This window comes from Ictidomys tridecemlineatus, chromosome 9 (assembly GCF_052094955.1).
Source record: "Ictidomys tridecemlineatus isolate mIctTri1 chromosome 9, mIctTri1.hap1, whole genome shotgun sequence".
In the NCBI taxonomy this organism is placed as follows: domain Eukaryota; kingdom Metazoa; phylum Chordata; class Mammalia; order Rodentia; family Sciuridae; genus Ictidomys; species Ictidomys tridecemlineatus.
In genome coordinates, this window is record NC_135485.1 from 5,264,612 (window position 1) to 5,284,852 (window position 20,241).

At 46.1% G+C, this 20,241-nt stretch overlaps 1 pseudogene; it reads left to right on the plus strand.

The window, feature by feature from the left end:
* The first annotated feature begins 5,872 nt into the window (after nucleotides 1-5,872).
* Nucleotides 5,873-5,972, plus strand: LOC120892462 (U6 spliceosomal RNA; annotated as a pseudogene).
* Nucleotides 5,973-20,241: the final 14,269 nt, after the last annotated feature.

A 20,241-nucleotide genomic window follows, 5' to 3' on the forward strand; every position in this document is an offset into this window, starting at 1 on the left:
ATGTCCCGTTCCGCGGCCGGGCGGCTGGAGTCAGCAGTAATGCCAAGTGTGTTGTGAAACAGTCGGAAGAGGTTTGGAAAGTCTCACGGCGATGATTGGCGGGCGGCGGAGCTGAGGGCAGTGCTGACTGCCCTGACTCGACCCTCGCAATCATTTCCCATCAAGCTGCTAGGAATAAAAATCAATTAAGTAAAATCGGAGCCTCAGAGAATGACTATCCAGTCATCGGATCAGATTCAGAGGAACTGGAACAGCGCAGATCCCCAGAGCCCGGCCACATCCTCAGATCCTGGGAACCGGCCGCCTCAGAGCTGGGCTGACGCTCCTTCCAACCCGGCCAGGAGCCCCGCCCTGGTCAGCTGAGGCGCCGAGCCACAGGCCCTGGGCCCAGGCTGTGTCCTGGAGTCAAGCAGATGAGGCCCTCAGGGCAGGGCTTGGCCTCGGGTCTGTTAGTCACTGCAGCTTGGCCCAGAGTTGATCCTAGGAGCTCCATGTTCCCAAAGTTCCCGTCAGGACACGCCCTGAAAGCCCCGGGCCCGGGTCATTACCTCTACCTCTACATGTGCCAACCTTTGTGGGCAATGTGGAAGGCGGCAGTGGCCACACGGGCGTGCTTCACTTGGTTTCCACGGGGTGAGTGCGAGGAGTGGGCGTCCCCTGGCCCCTTCTTCCGGCCCCGTCGCTGAGCTTGGGAGGGGGCAGGCCCATGCCCACCCTGGGCCTGGGCCTCGGCACTGCAGACATGTGACCTGCTCTGTCCTCGCCTCCCTGGGCCAGTCCAGGTCCTCCAAGGGGCAGACACACGGACACTGCAAAGCCTGTGGAGGAAATGCCTGAGTGTGGGAAAGGGAGGCTGGAGAGCCCGAGCCAGAGCGCCAGTCAGCCCAGCGGAGACAGCAGGGGGAGGCCCGTTAATGTCCTGGGGGATGCACTGTGGAGAGGCTTCCTCCCAGCCAGCGTCAGAAACGGCAGCTCCTTCTAGGCACGGTGACAAACTCCCCAGAGCATTGCTGGGGCCGGGGCCCGCGGCTCCTGTGGCAGCAGGTCGGGAGAGCACAGTCTCCTGTTGGCAACACCGTCTGACTCTCCTGCCTTTCAGCTCAGCGTCCAAAGAAGAACTCACCAGCACATCTCAGGAGGCCCCAAAAGGTCCAGCCCCTCCCCAGCACTCTGCCCTGGTGTCACCGTGTCCTGAGGAATATGGCCTGCTCCCAGGAAACCCCGGGCACAGCCTGGTCGAGGACAGAGTCGGTTAGCAAAATGAATCCGTGTGCCCAGCCGCGTACACAGAGATGGTTCACCTGAGGGCAGCATGCCCCTCCTCCGTGACATTCTGCCTCATCTCAGGCCCTGAGCCGTGGAGCCAGCTGACCATGAATCGAAACCTTGGACACCACAAGTCAAACCACACCTTTGCTCCTCCAAGTATTTGTTAGGTATTTTGGTTACAATGAATAAACGACTAACGCAGAGACCCTGACTCAAAATTTAAATAACGAGTTGAGGCTGTAGCTCAGGGGTAGCTCACTCCTGGGTTGGATCCTCAGCACTAGAAAAGGAGAAGTTGCTATGGACAGAACAGAAGAGCAGCATGCAGGAGGGGAGAGAGAATCTCCAATCACGTACGTGATAAGGAATCAACATCCAGAATCCAGACTCCTGAAACTCAACACCAGTAAGGAGACACTCTTCAAAAATGGGCAAAGGATTGAACAGACATTTCTCCAGAGAAGATATACAGTCACATGAGCAGCGCTCCCCACCAGTGGTCGTTGGGAAAGCAAATCCCACCTCCAGGAAATGCCAACGTCAGCTCCCTGGAATGACGGCTCTCAAACAAACGGGAAGAAAGAAGGAGGAGGTGGAACGATCGGACCATGTGCAGCGTTGGTGGGTATGGAAAATGGGGCATCATGGAGAACCCTGTGGCCACTCCTTGGAAGTGAGAGAAGAACCATCATGGGATCCAGCAATTCTGCTTCCGAGTCTATTCTCGGAAGAATTCAGAGCAGGGAGATATTCGGGCACCATCACTGATGCTCAAACATGGAAGCGACTCAGGTGCCCATTGGAAAATGAGTGGGTTCAAAAAAAGGTACTGGATCCCACAATGGAATGTTGTTCCGCCTCAGAAGAGAAGGAAACTGTGACAGGTGCTAAGCCTGGACGAACTTTGAGGATGTTATGCTGAGAGAGAGAGGCAGGCGCAGGAGGGCCAGTGCCATTGGGTTCCCTTCGTGTGAGGCCTCTAGAGCCGTCAAAACCACAGAGAAGAAAGCAGAACGGGGTGCCAGGCTGGGGAACGGGGAGTTACTGCTCCACAAGCAGCAGGACCTGGGTGCCCCCACCCAGGGAGCTCGCTGCAGCTTCAGGCCACAGGAGGCCAACCTCCTGAGATGGGGGACAGCTACCTCTAGTGGCAAGGGAGGGAGGCTTGGCGGAGTTTAGGGTTCACAGTTCTCACCGTCATCAGAATCTGCACGTCTGTCTTTCAGTTCTCAAGGCCCCATTCTTTCCCAAAGAATGCTATAACTCTAACATTATATCATAAAAATGAAACTGTATGCTAACAAATATTTATAGCTTTATTATAATAGCCAGAGCTGGAAACTGTCCATGATGGAAACACAGGTAAACAATCTGTGGTATTCATGCAATGATTTACTACTCAGTAATAAAAAAAAAAAAAAAAAAATGAACTTCCCATAGACCCACCAGGCACAAAGAATCTCCAAACTATAACGTGCACAAAAGAGGCCTCAAAGAATATGGGCTGTGGCCTCCACCGACGAAGCTTTCGGCAGAGGCAGCCTTGGCAGTGTGGCTGCAGGGGTGGCTTGGGAAGGGGTGGAAGGATGTATTGGGGAAAATGTTTAGAAACCCGCTCAGCTAAATTTCCACTTTCAGAGCTGATAAGTTCTGCTTTTCCATTAAAGTGGGTCACAAGCCCTCAAAGTCCTCTGCCACCGTCACAGGACTCTTCTCACTCGGTTTCCCAACAGCAAGCTCCAAGTTTCCTCTGAGCCTTCACCAGCAGCACCTTCTAGATCCACGGCTCAACTAACAGCTGATGGCAGTGAGCCAGATGTTCTCCAGGACAGTTCGGGTTTCTCTGCTGCCCTTGCCTGATCCTGAGGACCCACACACACTTGCTCATGTCTGTATTTCTACAAGCAGGCGGCTCAGGGCAACTTGGAACTTTCCTAAAAATCCCAGAATGCTTCTAAGCTGTGCCTCTTGTCCAAAGCCACTTCCACACAGTTCAGAGTTAGAACAGCACTTCGCCATGGCGCCCAATCTGTATCATTGTTTCCTGTTGCTGCTGTAACAAGTTGCTACAATATCAGCAGCAAAACCCCTGGGGCTGGAACCAAGGTGGTGGAAGAGGACAGTTCCCTGTAGATGCCACAGTTTCTTACCTTGCCTCCCCCGGCTTCTGCAGACTGCCCCTTCTCTCCCTGCCCTCTGTCTGGCTCCACCATGCCTCATTAACCTTCTTCCTCATTAACCTTCAATGATCCTTGTGGTTACAGGGGTCCTCTCGGATGATCCAGGATAATCCCCTTTTTTAAAGTCAACCTGATTAGCAGCCTTACTTCCACATCCAGCCTGAATTCTCCTTCGCCAAGCAGTATAACATATTCATAGTCTCTTGGAAATGGGGTGGGGGGTCTTTAGGGGGTCACTTTGCTGTCTATCAAACTCAGCCTCAGGAGATGTTCTTGGAAGTGGTGGGAAGCAGCAGCCCAGGTGGAGACAGTGAGCTCCCTGAGTGGGAATGGCTAAGCTGAGGGCCCCGGGAGGCTAAGCAGCCGGAGCTCACAAAGAGACAAGGGGAAGTCAGAAAATGTGAGGGGTGCAGCCACTGAGGCTGGGAAGGAAGCTCAGAAACTGGGAGAGGGTACAATCCCTGGGTCTCATGCACGTCCAGGAACACCTCCTCTTCCCATTGGCTACAGGGCAAAGCCTGATTATTTGTGCAATGGGGTAAATGCTCAAGTGGGGGAAAAAAACCTTCCCTAAACTAAGTGATGTCCTTCTCCCACGTAACAAGACTTTTAAAAGCACCCCAAAGAATTTAACTGTTTCCAAGTAGCTTACCTATATCCCAAAAGAAAACTCGTGATGACTTATGGGCATACTAAAATATCCAGCATCCAGCAAGGTCAAATGCACAATGCCTGGAACCAAATGAAAAATCACTAGGCATGCAAAGCAGTATGAAAATACAACCCATGAATGAGAAAGATCGATCAATAGAAACAGACCCAGAAATGGCACAGATGTTAGGATTAGTAGACAGGGATTTCATGACTGTGGTTATAACCATATTCCACCTGCTTGGAGATCTATATGAATGATTTACATATTAAAAAATAACCCCCAAAAACAAACTTTCAGAGATGAAAAAACCCACAATGTCTAGAACTAAAAAATACACTGGATGTTATTAATGACAAATTTGACATTGCAAAAGAAGTTCGACTAATGAGATTTATGACGTAACAACAGAAACTACTCACAGGGACACAAAGATATAAATAGACCCCCCCCCAAAAAAATAAGTTAACACACATGTGAATAGAATCATAGAAACAGAGGTGAAAGGATAGGAAGGGAAAGTATTTCAAGAAATAGCCAAAATCTTCCAAAGTTGGTAAAACACCCTTAACACAATTCAAACAAACTAGAAGAAAGCAACCCTGAAGACTCTCCTAAACTGATTGTCAACACTAAAAGCAACCACAAGAAAGAACACACATCACACAGGGTGGAGATGCAGTCAGGATGACCTGGAGACCGCTGATCAGAAAAGGGGTGGGGTACAAGACAGGGAGCAGGATCTCAGGTTCTGAAGGCAACCACTGTCAGCCTAGAATTCATGCTTTACAAAAACACTTGCAAGAAATGAAGGCGAAACAGAAGTCTTTTAAAACATAGAAAAGCTTAGAGGAACCATCACCATCAACATCAAACCTCCCCTAAATAAATGTTTAAAAGAGAAAAGTCCCCCAAACAAAAGAGAAATAAGCCCTAAACAAAGGAAGCTAGTGTGGCTATATGAGCATCTGACCGAGTAGATTTCAGCAAAGAATATTACCAGGGACTCAGAGGGCTACTTCACAATGATAAGGGACTCAATTAATACAGTGGACATAAAAATTCTAAGCATATATACACCTATAATATCAGAGTTTTAAAACGTTAAGCAAAAACTGACAATTAAAAATACACTTAGGCAAATCCACAGTTAGAGTCAAATTTAGTACTCCATCTCGGTAACTGGCAGAAACGATAGAACACTGAGGAGGACAGCAGTTATTTTCCATACCATCAACCGACTTAAGCCAACTGAGATTTTAAGACACTCAACAACAGCAGAACACATGCTATTTTCAAGCATACAGAACCATTCAGCAGGAGCTGGGGATGTAGCAGCTCAGTGGTAGAGTGCTTGCCCTGCATACACAAGGCTCTGGATTCAATCCCAGCACTGAAAAAAACATCACCGACATAGTGCATATGTTGGCCATAAGTCAAGTAGCCAAAAGTTCAAATTCTTTCAAATTACACAAAGAATGTTCCCTGATTATAACAGAATTATATTAAAAATATATTTTTAAAAGGTATCTGGAAAGCCTCTACAATATTTAGAAACTAAATAACACACTGATAAAGAAATCCTCAGGTAAAAGAACGAATCAAAAGAGATATTTAAAATGTCTTGAATTGAATAAAAATGAAACCACACTATATTGAAAGTTTCAGAATGCGGCTAAAGCAGGATATATATAGCACAAAAGTGTCTATATTTAAAAAGAAGTAGAGTCTGAAATCAATAATCTCACCTTCTTCCTTTTAAAAAAAAGTAGCCAAACAGTGCCATATACTAAAATTGGAACAATACAGAGAATATTAGCATGGCCCCATCCAAGTAGGATAGGCAAATTCAGGAAGCATTTCATATTTTGGTGTCCTAAATTTCATTCCAAGAACATAATTAAATAACTGGTACATTTTTAAAAAAATAGAAAAATAGGTAACAAAATCAAATTAAATAGAAGAAAGAATAAAAGTCAGAATGAAATCAAGGAAGCAAGAACTTATGAGAAAACATAATTAGTTCTTTGAGAAGCTCAATATTATTATCAACTCCTCACTGGACTGATCAGAACAAAAATGACAAATACATAAATCACCATCATCAAGAATGAGGGAGGTTAGTAAAAATAAGAGATTATAAGCAAATTTATACAAACAAATTCAACAATTTGGATGAAATTTTAGAAATTCCTTAAAAGATGCAAATGACCAAAGTTCTCTCAAGAAGAAATAGATAGCCTACATAGTCCTATATCTATTAAAGAAATTTAATTTGTAGTTAAAAGACTTTCCTCAAACTAAACTTCATGCCTAGGGGGCTTCATTTGTGAATTCTACCAAAAATGTAAGAAATATATAATATCAATTCTATACATAATCTTCCCCAAAACTGGAGAAAATATTCAATATCTTACCCTTTGTAGCCATTATTACCCAAAGAACAAATATAATAAAAAATAAGGAAACCATGACCAACACCCCTCACAAACATAGATGCAAAAAAAAAATTATTAAAACTTTAGAACCAACAATATATTTAAAAGGTAATATATTATTACTAATATATTATCATTACTAAATGGGCTTAGGAATGCAAGCTGGTTTAACATAAAATTAATTCAAATTATTCAACAGAATGAATAAGAAAAAATATATCATCATAAATTCTATGAATTTATGATGTTTTACAAAATCTAACATCCACTTCTGGTTTTTGAAGATCTCAGCAAACTCAGAAGGTGAGAACTTAAAGATAATTTTTAAAATCTACAGTTAACATTATAATTAGTGGCAAAAATTCAATGCTTTTTTCCTAAGATCCAGACTAAGGAAAGAATGTTTTTAACCTCCTCTGTTCAACATTTTATTGAAGATTATAGCTATAATCTATAATCTATAAGTTATAATAAGACAAGAAAAGGAAATAAAATACACCCAGGTAGGGAAGGGAAGTATAAGACTCTTTTTTACAGATTACATTGATCCCTATGTACAAAACTCTGATGGAACCTACCAAAACAAGTTAATAAGAAATAATAAAGGGGTTTATGAAAATTACAAGGTAAAAAATCAATACACAAAATCCACTTATGTCTTTTTTTAAATTTTCAAATTTGTTTTAATTAGTTTCACATGACAGCAGAATGCATTTATGCACTTTGATATACATAAATGGGATATAATTTCATTTTTCTGAGTGAACATGCTGCAGAATCATATTGGTCATGCAGTCACATATATACATACAGTAATAATGTCTGTTCCATTCTACTATCTTTCCCATCCCCACATCCCCTCCCCTCCCCTCCCATCACTTCCCTCTACCTAATCTAAGGTAACACTACTCTTCCTTAGTGCCCCCGCCCCCTGCCTTATTGTGAATTAGCATCCTCACATTAGAGAAAACTTTTGGCCTTTGGTTTTGTGGGATTGACTTATTTCACTTAGCATGATGTTCTCAAACTCCAATCATTTACTGTCAAATGCCATAATTTCACTCTTTTTTAAAGATGAATAATATTCCAGTGAGTTTATATACCACATTTTCTTTATCCATTCATCTATTGAGGGACACTTAGGTTGGTTCCATAGTCTAGCTATTGTGAATTAAGCTGCTATAAATTTGATGTGGCTGCATTACTGTAGTATGCTGATTTTTAAGTCCTTTGGGTAGTGCATACTGAGGAGTGGGGTCACTGGGTCAAATGGTGGTTCCATTGTCAGTTTTCTGAGGAATCTCCACCTACTTTCCATAGTGGTTGCACCAATTTGCAGTCCCACCGGCAATGTATGACTGTACCTTTTTTACCGCATTCTCGCCAACATTTGTTGTTGCCTGTATTCTTGATGATGGCCATTCTAACAGGTGTGAGATGAAATCTTAGAGTGGTTTTGATTTGCATTTCTCTAATTGCTAGAGATGCTGAACACTTTTTCATATATTTGTTGATCAATTGTATTTCTTCTTCTGTGAAGTGTCTGTTCAGTTCTTTGGCCCATTTATTGATTGGGTATGTGTTCTTTTGGTGTTAAGTTTTTTGAGTTCTTTATTTATCCTAGGGATTAATGCTTTATCAGAGGTGCATGTGGTAAAGATTTTTCTCCCAATCTGTAGGCTCTCTCCTCATGTTATTGCTTTTTAATTTGTATCTATTCCATTTATTGATTCTTGATTTTACTTCTTGTGCTTTAGGAGTCTTGTTAAGGAAGTCTGATCCTACACCAATGTGGTGGAGATTTGGGCCTATTTTTTCTTCTATTAGGCACAGGGTCTCTGTTCTAGTGCCCAAGTCTTTGATCTACTTTGAGTTGAGTTTTGTGCAGAGACACAGAGGTTTAATTTCATTTTGCTACATATGGATTTCCAGTTTTTCCAGGACCATTTGTTGAAAAGGCTATCTTTTCTCCAGTGAATGTTTTCGGCACCCTTGTCTAGTATGAGATAATCATATTTTGCGGATTCATTTCTGTGTCCTCTATTCTGTACCATTGGTCTACAGGTCTATTTTGGTGCCAATACCATGCTGTTTTTGTTACTATTGTTATGTAGTAGAGTTTAAGGTCTGGTATTGTGATGCCTACTGCTTCACTCTACTTGCTAAGGACTGCTTTAGCTATTCTGGGTCTCCTAGTTTCTCAAACAAATTTCATGACTGCTTTTTCTATTTCTATGAAGAATGTCATTGGGATTTTAATAGGAATTGCATTAAATCTGTATAATGCTTTTGGTAGTATGGCCATTTGACAATATTAATTCTGCCTATCCAGGAGCATGGGAGATAGCTCCATCTTCGAGGTTTTCTTCAGTTACTTTCTTTAGTGTTCTGTAGTTTTCACTGTAGAGGTCTTTCACCTCTTTTGTTAGATTGATTCCCAGGTGGGTTTTTTTTTTGAGGCTATTGTGAATAGAATACTTTTCCTAATTTCTCTTTCAGGGGATTCATCACTGATGTGAAGAAATGAGTTTGATTTTGGGTGTTGATTTTATATCCTTATACTTTGCTGAATTAATTTATTAGTTCTAGGAGTTTTCTGGCGGGATTTTTTGAATTTTCTAGGTATGGAATCATGTTATTGGCAAATAGTGATTAGTTTGAGTTCTTCTTTTCCTATTCATATCCCTTTAATTTCTTTCTTTTGTTTAATTACTCTGGCTAGAGTTTCAAGGATGATGTTGGATAGAAGTGGTGAAAGAAGATATCCTTGTCTGGTTCCAGTTTTTAGCGGGAATGCTTTCAATTTTTCTCCATTTAGAATGATGCTGGCCTTGGGTTTAGCATAGAGAGCTTTTACAATGTCAAGGTATGTTCCTACTATCCCTAGTTTTTCTAGTGTTTTGAACTTGAAGGTGTGCTCTATTTTGTCAAATGGTTTTTCTGCATCTATTGAGATGATTGTATGATTCTTATTTATAAGTCTACTAATATGATGAATTATGTTTATTGATTTCTGTATGTTGAACCAAACCTGCATGCCTGGGATGAATCCCACTTGATTGTGGTGCACTATAGTTTAACATATTTTGGTATGTGATTTACCAGAATTTTATTGAGACATTTTACATCTATGTTCATCAGGGATATTGGTCTGAAGTTTTCTTTCCTTGATGTTTCTTTGTCTGGTTTTGGTGTCAGGGTGTCATTAGCCTCATAGAAGAGTTTGGAAGGGTCCTCTCCTTTTCTATTTCATGAAGTACTTTGAGGAGTATTGGTGTTAATTATTTTTTGAAGATCTTGTAGAACTCAGCTGAGAATCCATCTGGTCCAGGGCTTTTCTTAGTTGGTAGGCTTTTGATGGCATTTTCTATTTCATTATTTGAAATTGATCTGTTTAAGGGCTGGGGATGTGGCTCAAGCAGTAGAGCACTCGCCTGGCATGCATGCGGCCCAGGTTCGATCCTCAGCACCACATACCAACAAAGATGTTGTGTCCCCCGAAAACTAAAGAAATATTTTTTTTTAAAAAAGAAATTGATCTGTTTAAAACACGTATGTCCTCTCATTTAGTTTGGTGGGTCATGTGTCTCTAGAAATTTGTCGATGTCTTTGATATTTTCTATTTTATTAGAGTATAAATTTTCAAAATAGTTTCTAATTATCTTCTGTATTTCAGATGTGTCTGTTGTGATATTTCCTTCTTCATCTTGTATTTTAGTAATTTGAGTTTTCTCTCTTTTCCTCTTTGTTAGCATGGCCAGGGGTTTATCTATTTTGTTTATTTTTTTAAAGAACCAACTTTTTTATTTTTTCAATTTTTTAATTGTACCTTTTGTTTCAATTTCATTAATTTCAATTAATTGATCTAAATTATTTTCTGTCTTCTACTGCTTTTGGTGTTGATTTGTTCTTCTCTTTCTAGGGCTTTGAGATGTAGTGTTGTGTCATTTATTTGTTGACTTTTTATTCTTTTCATGAATGCACTTTCTTGAACGTTTCTTCTACTGTGTTCTCAGTGGCTTTTCTGTTGAAACATCTCGTTTTGTTTGGGGCTCTTTATTCCCTTGTTTTTCCAGGGATAAATTCTATCCTGTAGACCTATAGTGTCCCTGAAGGTTTCCAGCGCTTGGCCTTTACTAGTGAGACCCATATCAGCAGCACCCAGTGTACACAATATATAGCCTTAAACCTAACAGCTTCAATTTCAAGTGGTAGGTGAGGGAACAGAGGTAGTGTAGTACACGATATTCACGAGGGAGGAAGAGAGAAGCTAGAAGTAAAAATTCACAGGAAGAGTGGAAGAGGAGCCGACAGAGATTGGCTGTTGGGTGGAGAAAAGTTGGAAAGAAAATCCAGGAAAATAGACAAGAGAGAGGAAGAATACGAGCAAAGAGAAAAAAAATTAAAGACATAAAAATACAACAAAAATGCAGAACACCATTTATATATCATTGTCCTCCACACACTGATGCATAAGAAACACCCTGTTCCAAATATGGTAGAGAGATCAGTGAATCAAAAAATAAAATAAATCTTGCTGAAAAGTCGAACTGTCTCTGTCAATGTTCAACAGTTTCTCAGCCCTGTCTCTGATGTTTCTCGGAATCACCAAACCCAGATCAGCCGTCACAAACCCAGTCTCTATCCCACTGATGTGGGCCTCAGATACCTCAGGCTCAGCCACACTGCAGTCCCAAGGCCTCAGTGCTGCTCCTATTGCAGAGAGACCACCATGCAAAGGAACAACCCTGAAATACAGCAGCAAGCAAAGGCCACCAGCGCTCTCAGCAGGAAGACCCCACACTCGCTCCTCCAAACCCACAGGCACCCCACACTGGACCTGCAGCTCCCAGCTGGAGTCCCCAGACAGAGGCTCTTGTGGTGGTAAACCTGCTGGCACCCTGGCCCCAGGCCCTGGCTGGTGTCCCAAAATGGGTGCAGCCACTTGCAACCAAACCTGGAGTCTCCCCCGCAGCAGTCCTCTAGGCCATGGTGGCAGTGCTCGTGGGGGGTGGTTGTTGGCACCAGGCAGCAGGCAGCGGGTCAGCAGTAGCGGTGGCTGCTACGGCAGCTGCAAGTTCATCTGTGTGGTCAGCATCACCAGGATATCTCTGGTCGTCAGCAGCAGTGTTGGCTTCAGCTGCATCCGGGCAGCAGTTTCTTCTGTGACAGCAGAACCCGGAAAGAAGACCTCCAGGCGACCTCAGGCTGGCAGCAGCGGAATGAGAGGCAGCAGCAATGGCGGTATGGGTATAGGTGCAGGCGGCGGTTGATTGACAGGAGACTTCCGGTTCAGCAGCAGCGACCATACCATGGTGGTAGCGTGGGAATTCTCTTCAGAGGTAACCAAGTTCCTGTTCAGAGAAGAGACCTCAGGGCACAGCAGCGGCTTCTGTGGCAGCCCCCCCCCCGTTATGTTTCTAAATGCCAATTATTAACAATGAGAAATTGAAATAAAAAGAAACATTTATAATGTGTCAAATATGTAGATCATCTTGGTGGATAAGACTGTCAAAAATGCACAAGTTTTGTTGTGAACTATAAGTATTGCTTGGAGAAATTAAGGAAAAGCTCAATAAATTAAGATACAAACTGCATTTGGAAGTTCATCGCCTGTGTTTGCAGATCAGAAGACTACAGTGTTCAGACAACAGTTCTCCCCAGACTTATTTATGGAGTCAACTCTCTCCTAATTTATTCCCAGAAGACTCTTTAGGAGAAATTGACCGAGTGATTCCAAAATTCATATGTATATAAGAGCAAAAGACCTAAAATGCCAAAACAAATATGAAAAAAAAATGAAGTTAAAGAATTTACTTACTTGACTTCAGGACTTACTAAATGAAAACTAATCAAATGGGTACATTGCTGTGTAAATGCACTACAAATAAACAAACCAATGGAACAGACAAGTGTCCAGAAATAGAGGCACACGCCTAGACACGAATGGTCAGTTGACTTTCAACAAAGGTGCAAGGACTATGCCATGAAGCCAAGGCATGCTTTTCAACAAAGGGTGCTAGGAAAACTGGGTGACTTTGCACAACAAAATGAACCTTGTTCTCTTTGTTGCAATGCATGCAATAATTACAACTAGGGTGTTGGAGACCTGAATGGGATAGCTAAAGCCATTAAGCCTTCAAAAGAAACCATTGGAGGAAATCTGTGCCACCTTCAGTCTGGCAAAGGTCTCTTAGATATGCACCAAAAAGCACAGTCCACAAAAGAGAAAAATGATAAACTCATCTTCATCAAAATGTAAAACCCCTGCTTTTCAAAAGACACTGTTAACGAGATAAAAATACAAACCACACAAGTGGGAAAACAGCTTTGCAAAGCATATAGCTAAAGGCCTGGCATTTAGAACATAGAAAGAAACCTCCACTGAGTACATCAGTGCATGCATAGGATCCCAGCAACTCAAGAGGCTACGGCGGGAGGATTGCAGGTTCAAGGCCAGCCTCAGCAATTCAGCAACTGTCTCAAAATAGAAAGTAAAAAGATCTGGTGATGTGGCTCATGACACAGCACCCCTGAGTTCAATCCCCAGGACTGAGGAAAAGTGAGAGAGGAAGGAGGGAAGGAAGAAAGGAGGAAAGGAAGGAAGGAAGGAGTTTCAAGACTCAATAATAAGCAATCTAACTTTTTAAATGGTCAAAATAATGCAGGAGGCACTTCACCCAAGATGATGTTGGGATGTAAATAAGCAAGTGAGAAGAAGATGTTCGACATTATCGATCACTATGCAAGCAAATGACATCACAAAGAAATATTACCCCATAACTATCAGTGTGTCTGGAATTAAAAAGACTGATGTCACCATGCTTTGGCCAGGGTTTAGAGCAACCAGAACTCTCACATGCTGAGGGTGGGAATGTAAAGTGAAGCAAGAGCTGCGGGAAACAGCAGTTTTTAACATTGAGCACACATCTGCCATCAGATACCCCCTCTACTCCTAGGTGTTTACCCACGTTAGGTCAAAATATGTATCTGCACACATACTTATACACAAACCTCCAAAGTAGCTTTATTTTTCAATAGTAAAAAAAAGCAACAGTCCAAATGTCCATCAACAGGGAAGTGGAGAGATGAACTATGATAAATCCACATGATACATTCAGAAATGCAGAAAATCAAAGTAATTACACTGAGGGAAAGAAGCCAGGCATAAATGAATGCATACCATATGATTCCATTTATAGAAAATTTGTGAAGATGCAACCTGATCGGTAATGACAGAAAGTAGGTTGATGACTACCTGGGAGTGGAAGGGAGTCGGGGCGGGGGACAGGGGTGCAGAGGGGGGTTTAAAACATGGAACCCCATGAAGTCGATCTCACTGAAGCTGAGAGGACAGCAGTGGTTATCAGAGGGGCAGAGGAGCTGGGGGTGGGCAGAGGAGCTGGGGGTGGGCAGCACAGTCTTGTAGCAATGGGAGGGGTCCGTCCTAGCATCCTGTCACACAGCAGTTAGGAGAAAGGATTCTGAATGTTTTCACCACAAAGAAAGACTGTGTGTTTGAGAAGGTAGATTTGCCCCAGTTGATCATTTCATTACACAATGTGTGTGTGTGTGTGTGTGTGTGTGTGTGTGTGTGTATCACACATGACCTCCTGCAAATACGTACAACTTATGTCAATGAAAAATAAATTTTAAAAAAATTGTTTAAAGGGGCTGGGGTTGTGTCTCAGTGGTAGAGCGCTCACCTAGGGCGTGCAAGGCCCTGGGTTCGATCCTCAGCACCACATAAAAATATTGTGTCCAACTACGACCAAATCAAAATATTTTTTTTAAAAATCGTCTTAAGGGGCCATGTGGAAGCTTGGGGGTGGTGATCTGTCACTCTGAGGGTGTTTTCACTGATACATTCGTCAGTCCTCAAGCTGTGTGCGTGACATGCAGCACATCATGTCCATCAGGCCCAGTAAGGGGCCCTGCAGCGCCCAGGCTACAGACGTAACCATAGAAAGCCCACATTCAGGCTCGGCCCAACCCAGGCTCTCTGGCTCTCGGTGCCGCCCAGCAGGCCATGTGGTTGGTGTGGGTTTTCTCCTCTTCTCGCTGAGCCTGCAGAGGACAGGCACTTGGTCCACTTCCACGGAACCGTAAGCCCTGGGGGAGTCCATTCTCCTGGAACTGAGCTCCTCTGAGAAGGGCAGCCGCCCTTGCTGGGAGGTGGCTTGATGGTGCTCAGGGTCAGGCTGAGGATGCAGGAGCTGGGACCAGGACTCTGCAGACCTGGGGAAGCTGCAGGGACAAGGTGGGGACAGGAAGTGGGTGGCCAGAGGGCGGAGTACCCCCTGTGACTCCACACCTTCTCCACCCACTTTTCTAAAAATGCTACAAACAGATCAATGTCCAGGGCTGTGGATGGCTCCCCGCCCCTCCCCCACCTCGCCTACCTGGGTCTCACTTGAAGGGACATCAATGGGACCCACTTCACAGAGGTGGGTGAGGCCAGGAGTGTGGAGGGTCACACTGAGGGAGCTGAGCCTCTTGCTCTTCCAAGGTCTCTTTTCTCAGGGCTCATCAGAGAGAAAAGTCATTGTCTATGTCTTCGTGGTGAGGCGTAAATATTGGAAAGAAAGAGACGAGAGTAACAGCCAGCTCCTCCCCCAGCCAATTAGTCGCGAAGAGAAGCCGCTTTCCCTGGGCTGGGGACCCCTGGCCAAGCAGCCTCCTGGAATCCTGGAGCGAAGGCTCCAGACTTGGGGGACGGCCCCCTGGGTGGCGACTAACAGAGTCTGGGGGAGAACCAGCCAAATAATCAGGGCATTCACTGGAGGGGCCTTGTTTGCTGTTTCAGTGCAAATTAGCAATTAGCGGGGGCTGGCACCGGGCCACCTCCCTTACAAGGCCGGCTGGCAGCACGTGTCCTTTTGTTCTTGGCTGGGGACCCACAGGCTGTGTGGCAGGGAAGAGGCCCTGTCGGCCGCAACCAGAAGCATCAGGGTGCTCTGCCTAGAAAAGGGCTTCCGTCCGGGGCGTCTGCCCAGGGACCCCCCGCAGGCCACCTTCACTGGTGGTAGAACACCAACAGAAGGGACTCTGGGGTCCTGAGTTCTACCCTCTTCCCCGACAGAGAGAAGCAGAATAGGAGCTGCCCCACCCACTGGGGAGGCTGGAGCAGGGACCCTCCCGCTTTCTAGTCCAGGGTGCTTTCCCTAAACCAGGATTCCCAAACTGAGCAAGGTGCCCTGCAGGATTGAGGAAGCGCACATGGCCGGACCACACCCCGTTTCCATCATTTGCTTTTCCAAGAGGTTGCCCTCGGCGCAGTGGGTGCTGGTGCTGGTGGTCCTGAGACCACACCTTGAGAATCACTGCCCTGAGATATTTCTCTTAAGATAATGAGGGATAACTTTTCCTTCCTTTACACACACACACACACACACACACACATACACACACACACGCAGTGGGACATCAGCAAAGACTAGCAAGAAAAATGGGGTGCTAGGCAGATTATTTATTTGGCATGGGAAAGCAAGCAAGAGAAGCAGGGATTCTGATAAATGATCCACTCCACCAACTAAAGACACCTGAACATGGGGGCTTTGCAGATAATACACAGGGCCTGAGCAGAAAACTAGAAAAACAGACTTGGAGAGGGTAGGGATTTAACCCAGTGCTTTACCACTGAGCTACACCTTCAGCACATTTTAATTTTTATATTGAGACAGGGTCTCACTAAGTGGCTGAGGCTGGCCTTAAACCTTTGATCCTTCTGCATCAGCCTCCAGAGTCACTTGGGATTGCAGGCATGTGTCACACACCGGCTGCAGAAACAGACTTAAACAGAATGAATGATTTGCTGATGATCTCTTTGGGATAGTCAAAAAAAGAACCAAGCTCTCAGGAGATGGGAAGATGGCCTGGAGCAGGCACAAGAGTGCCTTCCCTCGGGGCAGACCTGCTTGGCAGATGGAAAACTTACCCCTGCTGACTCGCCAGGTCCCTAGCGCCCAAGGAATAGCACACAGGAGCCTTAACCTTTGGTTTTAATGAAGATGATCACCAGACCTGCAGTTGTTAGATTTAGCAAATAAAAATATAGGATGCCCAGTTAAATCTGAATTTCAGATAAATGACATAATTATTCCATCTAAGTATGTCCCAATATAGCCAGAGTGAAATTAGACTAAAAACCTTATCTGAAGCCCTCTCCAGCCCTGCTCCTGCCTGTCTCAGCTCCAGGGCATCTCTGCCCTCAGGCATCTGACCCACTGTGCAGCCTACCCGCCCTGCGAGGGCCCAGGATTCAATGCTTAACGGTTCATCAGTCTGGCCCAAGGGAAGTGCTCAAGGAATGGAAGCTCTCCTGCTTTGTGTGGTGCCCTGTTTAAAAGTGTCAGGAAGAGATGGAGCTGGTCTAAACCACACCCAAGCTCAACCCAAGGCCATTGTCCCTCTGCTGCACCCAACAGCACACCCTGCTCAGCTGGGCAGGGTCCTGAGGCTTGAGGCTGTTCAGGGGAAGCTGAGGGTCCTGGGAAACGTGTCAGGGTCCCCACGGCTCAGCACAGGTGTGCGGGGCTCTTCCCATCAGGTGCTTCATAGACACTGGTGGGTGGGGCGGCCTTGCCCTGGAGGTGCCAGAGATCTGGCTCTGCGTGGTGGGGACTGACTCAGAGAAACAGTAGGTAACTGTCAAAGGACCACGGGGGTGGGGGTCACCAGACCCGGCCTTTGACTCGAGCACGTGACCTTGGGCAAGCGGCTTGACTTCTCAAACAGTTCATCTGAAAAAGGCACGAAGCCCGCCTGCGGTTCTGCCCCTGGACTTCAGGAGACTGGAATGGCTTCCAGGGGTGGTGAGGGGATGTCAGGCTGCTGGTGACCCTGGGGCCCTGGAGGGGGGGGCTGGCTCTGGGATGCCAGGCCCAAGGGCATCTGGATTTTCTCCATCTCCCAGAGACATCTTCCACCCAGGCCCGGGAATTGTGCATCTAGCCATGGTTGGAAGAGGCCACAGAGCTGGGTGGTCAAGGACTTGAATGGAGGAGTCCTCTTGTCTACGATGCTCATCATCGCGGGGCGACTGGTGTGCCAGCTGGCCCAGGGCTGGGGTGCCTCCTGGCACACAGACTCCGTTTCTCAGCTGAACTGAGACAGTGGGTCCGCCCAGTCACTATCATGCTCGTTGTCCTTCGACCGCTCACGTTAGTCTGAGCCCTCTTCATAGCTTCACTTGTCACAGCCCTGGCCCTCACCCTCGCCTCCTGTGACAAGCAGTGGAGTCCACGGTGGCTGGCCACTGTGTGTTCAGGGCCTCCTGCTTCCCTGCGAGGTGCACGGTGGACTCCCCGGGGGCTCTGGAGAATTAACACATCTCCCTCCCTCTCCAGGGATGGTGCCCCGGATCCTCCCGTCTCTGGCAGGGGGTCAGATCCCCAAACTGCTCCTGGACCATGAACCCTTCATCCCAGGAACTGACCACAGCAGAGGTGGAAGAAAAGCCTTGGGAAGAAGAAACGTGGGCCCCTGCACCCCCTCCCACGAAGAGTGGGAGCAAACCACGTGCCACCTTCCACCCTCCCCCGGCCCAATCAGGAGGAGGAGCAGCACCCGGTGCTCAGTCCACAGTGGAACCCACGGACCACCGCAGCCCAGCGGAGTGATTGAAAGCCTGCGGGGCGACCCTGGCGTTCCACCCCGGCAGGGCGTGGATTAGAACTGTGGCTTTGTTGCTTTGTTTCGCTCAATTCAATCCAGATCTTGGGTTTTTAGGAATCGAAACGTTCTCGGCACCCCGAGGGGGACCACAGAGGTTGGAGAATGAGCTCTGAGAATCAGACACTAAGGATCTCAGCCCAGAGGAGGGCTTGGGGGTCAGAGAGAAGCATCCGGGCTCTGCCTGTGCCTTCCCCAGCTCTGCCACCTGGACCTACCTAGCTCACATGACTGCTGTGACATTGAGGGGCAGTTCCACAGGTGGACAAGAGAGCCAGGCACATGGAGGTATGGGAAGGGGTCATAGTGCATGGTGGTGACAGGGACAGGGGCCTGGCAAGGATAGAACCCCTTCATCTCTGTTTAAGCAAAGACTCGGCAAAACACAGAAGCCAGCAATTCAGGTATATTTCTGTGATAGAATCATAGATATCTTTATTTTAATATATTCTTTTTTTTTGTACTGGCAATTAAACCCAGGGGCATTTAACCACTGAGCCCCATCTCCAGCCATTTTTATTTTGAGACAGGATCTTGCTAAGTTGCTTAGGGCCTCACTTAATTGTTGAGGCTGGTTTTGAACTTACAATCTCCTGTCTCAGCCTCCCAGACACTGGGATTCAGGTGTGCGCCACCATGCCTGGCAATTTTGGTATTCTTATAACCCCTTTTTACCTTTTGAGACATTCAGGGAGCGCTGGTCATAACAAAAATAAGAACATAATAAAAAACCCACTCCAATGGGCTGCTCAGTACCTGCCAGAAAATGTAAGCAAATGCAGGAACCGGCCACTTTGAATGATCCTCCCAGGAAATAAAACAGGAAACGCAAGTACGGGTAATCAAGATGTCTGTCCCTCCAAACCACAGGACATTAAGATACACCAAGACTGAACGTCTTGTCTGGTAAAGGTGGGATTGGAACTGGGCGTGGGTCCCACTGTCTGCACTCGTAATGTCCTGGTCTGGGGTGGGGGCCAGGCCAGGAGGTAGGGCTCCCCCGCGGCCTGCCCAGTGAAACCTGGCATGTGAGAAGGGGTTCAGGCAGGCCTCCTGTGCCACGCAGCAGCAGCAGCAGCGCTCTAGACCTGAGATGAGAAGCCCAGGTCCAGGGAATTTTGTGGTTTCTACAATAAAAACCTCCTGGGCCTGAAACAGCATGTAAGTGTGATGGGCACTGGACGGTCCCTTCCCTCTGCCCTCTCCTCCCACAGCACCATCCTCTGACCCAGCTGCCTTTTGAGGGCCAGCAAGTGGCAGTGGGGTGAGCAGGACAGCTCTCACTCTGAAAGGGAAATGGGGAAACCCTCAAGAAGGCGCCGAGGGAGGAAATCCACACGTGGCTGGGGTGAGCTGGCCGGGTGAGCCGGCCGGGGCTCAGTCTCCACCACCACATGGCCTGCAGCCGTAAACAAGAGGCTCCAACTTGCTGTACTGGTCAGTTAGGTCTGTGTGACAAGTACTGCAGGCCTGGTGGCTTCAACCTCAGAAAAGTATCATCTCAGTTCTGGAAGCAGGAAGCCCAGGGTCAAGGTGAAGGCAGGGCGGGCTCCTGTCCATGTGCACTTCCGCAATCCTCCAGGACACACACACACACACACACACACACACACACACACACACACACACACACACGGGAAGATGAGGTGAGCTCACAGGGCTCCTTCTCAAGGTGTTGGTGAAGGATCTGGAGATCCACCTTCTCCCTGTGAGCTCACCTCTTCTTCCCGTGTGTGTGTGTGTGTGTGTGTGTGTGTGTGTGTGTGTGTGTGTGTGTGTCACCCTAGTGACCTCATTTTACCTTAGTTTACTTTTCAAAGCTTGTGTCTCCAAAAACAGTCCCATTTGGGGGACTGGGGATTGGGATTTCCATGTATGAATTTGGGGGGACCATGTTCAGCCCATCACACTCGCCAAGCCCCATCTTCCTGATCTGCACAATGTTGGACCTCTTTCTCTCTCTCCACCTCTTTATTTGGTTAAAAACATCTTGTACCTCCCCATCCCTGACTTCATATTTTTCAAACAA